At 38.9% G+C, this 7,498-nt stretch overlaps 1 pseudogene; it reads right to left on the reverse strand.

The window, feature by feature from the left end:
• Positions 1 to 3,725: 3,725 nt before the first annotated feature.
• LOC110287229 lies at positions 3,726 to 4,376 on the reverse strand (annotated as a pseudogene).
• Positions 4,377 to 7,498: the final 3,122 nt, after the last annotated feature.

Here is a 7,498-nt window from a genome sequence, read left to right on the forward strand (position 1 = left end):
CACCAATTCTGTATTTATTTTACTAGCTTTCTATGTTGGAGTGGAGTGTATCTCTCAGTTCAGCCACAGCCTACAAATGTAATGGGTTTAATTGGAGCTTCTGCAAAAATGCTTCTAGAAAAACAAACGTATTGCTTCCGAGTATCTATAGACGGCCTTGATCCGTGGATGTCTGTTATTGCTAAGATAGAATGAGTTTTGATGGATAGCTTAGATTTTAGGAATGGAAATAAAATATCAGTTCAGAATGCTGCCTATTCTTCATATTCATCAATCCTTCAATCTATAGTTTGTTCTATTGTCATTGCATTCATTCAGGATGCATTTTCCTAGTACTGGCTGGAAATGCAAGGGCATGCAAAACTATACTCATGATGATGCCTAGTCCTAAATCTTTGGATCTTAACTTTTAGGTATCTCCTTCATTTCCCTTTTTGTATCCAGGTTTCTTTTTCCTCTGATGCTAATAGTTTTCACTTCAAATGTTGTCCCCCCCCCCCCTTTCTGATATTTACAGGATTTGCTTCATTTGATTTTATGCCAAACTATTAAATTTAATTATTGTTCTTATAACTTATTATTATTCCAAGTTTATAATTTTTCCTATCAAGTTGCTCTTTGCTTGTACTATCCTTAAATTTCATCATGCTACTTATTCTTTTACCTTACTATCTTCAGGATGTTTATCTCATGATATGCTTCAGATTCTCCTATGATTTCTTGTAGTTTGGTTGTTTCTACTGGTTTTCTTTGCTTCACCGGCTAACTCCCTTTTGGTATTTCATTTCCCTGTGAAGCTAGCATCTTCTTTGATTATAAGCTTATCTTTGACTTTTCGTTCCTTCTGTTAGAATTTCTATAGTCTTCAGATTTCATATTGATTTTGCCAACACTGTAGGGTTTTCTAGGCCCTGGACCAGTTTTTATATCAATATCTCAACTTGGGTTTTTTTTATACCCACAGGTAGTTTTAACTCCAACTTCACATCTATAAGACACTGAAATCCTTTTTAATAGCTCTGCTTAAGCCTCCTCCAAGACAAGAAATAGCAAACATCCTATTGCTTCATTAAGCCAACAGACAGTATTTCTGTGTCTCCATAATAAAGAGGATATTTCTGAGGCTCTAAACTCTATTCATGTGTCTCAGTTGGGAAACACTCTTTATTTACCTGGGGCTAAGGTCACTGCTTGTCTGTGTTTATTGATTTCAAAGACCTATCTTAGTCTCTAGAGCCTCTTTCTTGGCTAAGGCCCCTAATGGGTACCAGAAATGAAGTTATGGCCCTGTGTTTCATGTTCTTCTTGTCTAGAACTTGGACTTTTTTGTTTTTGTCTTTCATTTCTCACTGAGGTTTAGGTTGTTTTGGGATGACAGGAGAGGTCATGGTTTATTTTGACTTTTTACATGTTGTAGCTGGAGGCTGTTATTTAGTTCTTAATGTTTTAAAAACAGGTTTAGAGTCCTTGGATTAACTGTCCTTTGCTTACTTATGCTTATTAATTGGAGACGTACATAGTCAAGTATTTTACCTCAAATATTACATCAGAAACAGACAATGGGAAAGTAGTTGGTGCTTCTGGAGACAAGGCAAAAATCATACTAACAAATAGAGCTGAAGCCCGATGATAGCAAAGATATAAGAAGAAAGCTCTTAAAGATAAACACAAAATATCATGATGTCCTGGAGTCAAATAGAACTAACAAACTACCTGACACACCAGTATCCCATGATGACTTCACTATATATCATCACATAAAATAGTCTATATCCACAATGATGAACTTGTTGATGTTATTTCTCTAATAGTATATATGACTGCTACTATATTATCTTTTCAAATCCCTTGATATTCTATATCAGCCAGTTGAGCTATGAGAGCTCACACAAGTGAGGATTTGGGGAGGGGGATTCTGTGTGGCAATGGAGTGGAGAACTGTGGAAGCTTCGGGAATGCTATACCTTCACTGGATTTGTGTTATCGTGGTCATATTTGCTCTGCAAACTAGATATACCCCAATACCTACAAACTAAAACTGAGTGGGAGGCTCTCAAAGCACACTGCTCTTTGAATAGGAATAGGTATAATTGGAACTTGATGGAAATTATTCTGGAAAAGTCCTTAAGAGACTCCCCATGGCCTCCACAGAACATAGTGAAGCTGCCATTGAAGTTCCCAGGCTTTCAGCAAACCTGGGTGGAAGTTTTTAAACTAGTAAGCAGTGAAGAAGTCTAAGTTCATGAGAAGCCAGAGTAGTTTGCAAAGGATACTTCTTCAAACAACTGGAACAGGACAGGTACGAGGAATGAAGAGGAAAGTTCTGGAGGTCAGAGGATCACTAACTTTGTGAGAGCATCAATGGTACCTGACCAGATTTTGGCAGCCAGCTAGAACAGCATCTTCTTTGGCTAAAGGAAAGGCCAGTTGAGGACACTCCAGGTCAAGGCTGCTGCGGAATGATCTGTAGATCATTCTAAGATCTACAGATGCCTGCCCCTTCTTGAAGAAAGAAGAAACAGAAAAGATCCCAGGGGCCTGAGCAGGTGACCAGAATTGATTGGCTGTGGCTGTGAGCTCCTAAAAGGGGGCCAACATCACTTCCAGAAACCTCCTTTCTTTCATTTTCTCCCATATCTTAGGTTCCTGCTCTACCCATCCTCTGTTTCCATCCCCCAGTTTCTTTTTGGTTGTTTTAGATTCCTCCACATTTCTACCCTTTCACGGAAAATTCTTATTTCCAGAACCTGGGATGAACATTTCTTTTCTTTTTTTAATGAACTCTATTTTTATTTGTATGTAGGAATGTGCACATGAGTATAAGGACTTGCAGAGGCCAGAGACATTGGGTGCTCCTGGGGTTGTGGTTTTAGAAGTTTGTGAGCCATGCAATATAGGTGATGGTACACAAACTCTGGTTCTCTGCAAGAGAAATATATGTTCTTTTAACTGGTGAGTCATTTTTTCATCCCCCCATATGCCCATTTTATTTAATCTCTCATTGAGATCAGTAACAGTCTTGTAATGAGTTGATATGAAAAGGAGATTATAATGATGATAAAGATATTTATTTATTTTTGTTGTTGTTTAAATTAAATATTTATTTGTGTTTGTAGTGTGTGTGTGTGTGTGTGTGTGTGTACTGCAAGGAAAACTTGGGAGAATTGTTTATTCCTTGCACCCTATGAGGTCTAGAGTTTGAACTTAGACTGACGAGCTTGCAGCAAGAGCCCCTTTCTGCTGAGCTTTCCTCCCAGCCCTGGTTTTAGTTTTTAAGAGTGCCTTCCCATGTAGTTTAGGATGGCCTGGAACTTGCTGGGTAGCCAAGGCTGGCCCTGACTCACGATGCTCTTACTCCTATCTTCCAGGTGCTGTGATTACAGGTGTACATATTCACACCAAGCATATTTCATTTATTTTCTCAGATTTATTTATTTACGTTTGATTAATGTCTGTGTACATGCAATGAGTATATGTGTATCATATGTATACAGGTGCCAACTAAGGCCAGAGAGCACTGGAGCTCCTGGAACTGGAGTTAAAGGCAGTTGTAAGCCATCTGTTGTGATACTGGGGACTGAACCAGATTCTTTACATGAACAGTAAGTACATGCTCTTAACCACACATATTTCTTTTTTTACATTTTTGTTTTCGTTAAAAGGAGTGAGTTGTGTAAGGGGGTTAAATGCTTTATAGGTAAGAAAAAAACTGTGCTAGATCCAAATTATTCATTATCTTCTTCATCATCTTCCTATTCTTCCTGCTCTTCCTCATCCTCTTCATCCTCCTCCTCATCTTCCTCTTCCTTCTTTTTCTTGCTCTTTTCAGCCTTGACCACCCCCTTTTTTGTTGCATCAGGTTTTCCTTTAGCTCTGTAGGCAGCAATATCCTTCTCGTACTTCTCCTTCAGCTTGGCAGCCTTCTTCTCATAGGGCTGCTTGTCATCTGCTGCAGTGTTGTTCCACATCTCTCCTAGTTTCTTTGCAANATCACCAATGGATAAGCCAGGATGCTCGCCTTTGATTTTGGGGCCATACTCAGAACAGANCAAGAAGAAGGCCGAAGGAGGCCTCTTCGGTGCAGTGGGGTTCTTGAACTTCTTTTTGGTCTCCCCTTTGGGGGGAGGATGTAGGTTTTCCTTTCTCTTTCATAACGAGCCTTGTCAGCCTTTGCCATATCTTCCAATTTCCCCTTTTCTTTAGCAGACATGGTCTTCCACCTCTCTGAGCACTTATTGGAGAACTCTGGGAAGTTGACAGAAGCATCCGGGTGCTTCTTCTTGTGCTCCTCCCGGCAAGTTTGCACAAAGAATGCATATGATGACATTTTGCCTCTCGGCTTCTTAGGATCTTCTTTGCACATGTTTAGTTGATTTTCCTGCACAAGGCACTGAGTCGCCCAGTGCCCATCCACCTCTCGCTTGCCCTGGCACTGTCTTTATGGAGCTAAATGTACTGCCATCACACATATTTTTGAGAGAACAGAAGACTCTTGCAGAAGAAAATGGAAAACTGTGATCTCATGGATGCTGGGCTTGCATTTAAGACATTAAGATTATTTTCCTTGGGAAGGATAAGACATATATATATATATGTGTGTGTGTGTGTGTATAAAATCTTCCATCTCAGGTGAGAACAAGAACAAATCATTTCCCCTTATGAAATGAGCTTTATTTTATTTCTTTATGAAGCAATACAACCTATATACAAGTTGAATATGAAACAGATGAGACTGTAGATTTTTAGGGATTTCAAGTCTAAGGTCTGATACTTAAAACATGTCACTTGAGGGTTGACCAGATGGCTCAGTGACCTGAGTTTCATCCCAAGAATCTAGAAAAAGCTGGACGAAGAGATTCCACAAAGTTCTTTTCTGATCTTGATATATATATATATATATATATATATATATATATATATACATACATACATACATACTCTGGGGCAATACACACCCGTGATGCACACACAAAATAATAATAAAAATTTTGAAATTAACAAATGCCACTTGACAGTGTTTACCACATGATAGTAGAAAAAGTAAAATATGAGTTGATAGGCTTGTTTTACTTATACCTATAAATCAATACAGTTCCATCAATCCAAACCTGTTCATTATAGACCAAAAGAAAACAACTGGAAAATCAGACCATGGGTAAATCTACAAATTAACTCTGACAGATCGAACAATAGAACACAATTCAACAATAAGAAGGGACGAGTTACTGATAAATACAACAGTATAAATAAATTGTGAAAATAGCCATGTGAACAATAGAGATTTTGCATAAGAATGATGTGCAGTGATAACACAGGTCAGTTTTGAACTTATAAAACTATCCTGCAGTAGAAAAAAAATAGAAAAGTAATGAACTCTGATGGTTAGGGACAGAGATTTACTGGATAGGGATATGGCAACTTTCTGACTGATAGCCTTTATTTTGATAAGGATTTGGGTTGACCAGTTAGTTTTATATCTTTGTTTGATTATACCAACTGGCAAACTTAAGATGTATGGGAGAGCATATGTTTAATTGTATGTTAATTTAACCTCAAGAGACAAAACTGCCATAAGCCAATATTGAACTTCAGTTAGTGGTATGCATACAGATGTATTTGAGGGGAAGTAAATTTGTGCCTGCAAATCACTTTGGAACTCTCCTCAATATAACATGGACTGATGGATGGCCAAGAAATTGAATGTCCATTTCATAACCTAGTCATCGGGTAGGGGAGGGTTTCCTGTACAGTTTGGTCAACTTTTCTGTGTGTTTATTTGTTTGCTTGTTTTTCACATAATAGGAGAGAACTTAAAATGAGTTTCATTCGGGATCAGTTTGTGTCTAGAATTCTGAATGCATCCCTGCCTGAGTGGCCATTGTTGCTAGGCCTATTTGAGAGGTCCTTTTCTTTGCTGTCTGTCCGTAGAGTCTGGAGTTTTGTTTCTTTTTAATTACCCAGGCAAACCCTTTATGCAGACTTTTACCCTAATACTTTCCTTGTGAACTCTTGTCCTGCCCACCCTTCTTTTCAGTAGCTAAAGATAACTTATAAATGCATAATTGTTGAATGGACATTATTTGGTTGCTTCCTAAGATTGCAAACATGTTCTTGGAAGCTACTGTGATTACTCTTGGTTGCACAAGGAGAGCATTAGGGACACTGAGTTTGATAAATTGCCCGAAGATACTCCCACTTCCCTCCTTCCTTACCCAATCTCCTGAACTATATTGAATTTGTAATGACAGGATCTCTCATTTTTCCAAATTGTATTATAAATCCAGAAAATATACATTCTCTGGAATTGGCATGCCCATCTTACAATCTCATTTGGCCAGAATCTTGGCTGCAATTTGTCTGCAGGTTCCCATGCCTACTTTGTGGGCTAAACTGACACTGTACGACCTTCTTACCATTTAAATCTATTGCTCATGTACATTAAGCCGAATGCTATGCATAGGTCAAAAGAGGCTGCCAGGAGAACACTTTAAAAAGAGTCCTTCTTTTTGTTGCTTGTTAGTTCAAAAAAAAATGCTGCATTTGAAATCTTGTATAGGGCAATGAGAAAAAGGTGGACACACATGTAAGCTGTTGCTTGGATGCAGGGCATTGTGTAAATTTACTCCTGCCATAGCATGGGAAGTTGTTGCTACCAGAAGGTTCCATTGAGACTGAGGGCACTAATTCATTTGATATCATCTGGGCCAAAGTCACTTGAAGAGCAAGCTCCTGGCCCACATCTCAGTTTCTAAGGTAATCACAAATCATTTGTGCTGACATTTAAGATCTGACAGTCAGGGTTGACCTTGGAATGAAAGCCAGGCTTCAGCAAGGAGAGCCAAGAACATTTGCATCAAGACCTGAAAACAGGGATGAAGTTCTGTTTCTGTGGCCAGGCTGCAGTACCGTTGTTTAGTCAACAAACATTTAGTGAGGGCATAGTATGTGCCAGTGCCAGGTTCAGGCTCTGTTACTTCCATAATTCTGGTCATCTGCTGAGCTAGCTATTTTTTTTTTAAACTTTCCCCAAACGTTCTTTCCCTTCTATTTTATCGTAGCATGAAGCAGCACATTTTGCATAATGGGTCAGATGCAGATATTGTAATGATTGTCACCAAAGCATAGAAATGGCTCACCTGAAAGCCTCTAGGTATTAACAGGACTCTAGCAGTGTGTTTGGGCGCCTCCTAGTCATCCGCTGCCAACTCCCTCTTGGAAAATCAGGTGGGGTTTGGTAGTGCCAATGCCAGAGACTAAAGGCTCTGGGAAGAGATATACTTCCTTGCTGGAATATTGAATTCTGAGTAACTACCTCCAGCTTTTGAGTCAGCTGGTATTCCTACATATACATATTCCTGCCTCATTTGGGTGGTGGGCAGTTTCCTTCATGCCTGTGAACCTAAGTGAAAAGCCTTAAGTAGAACTAATTGTTAATTATCAGTTATTGACGAATCTGTAATCCCTGCACCTGAAATGTTGAAGCAGGAAGATTGTAAAT

Source organism: Mus caroli, chromosome X (genome assembly GCF_900094665.2).
Source record: "Mus caroli chromosome X, CAROLI_EIJ_v1.1, whole genome shotgun sequence".
Taxonomy (NCBI): domain Eukaryota; kingdom Metazoa; phylum Chordata; class Mammalia; order Rodentia; family Muridae; genus Mus; species Mus caroli.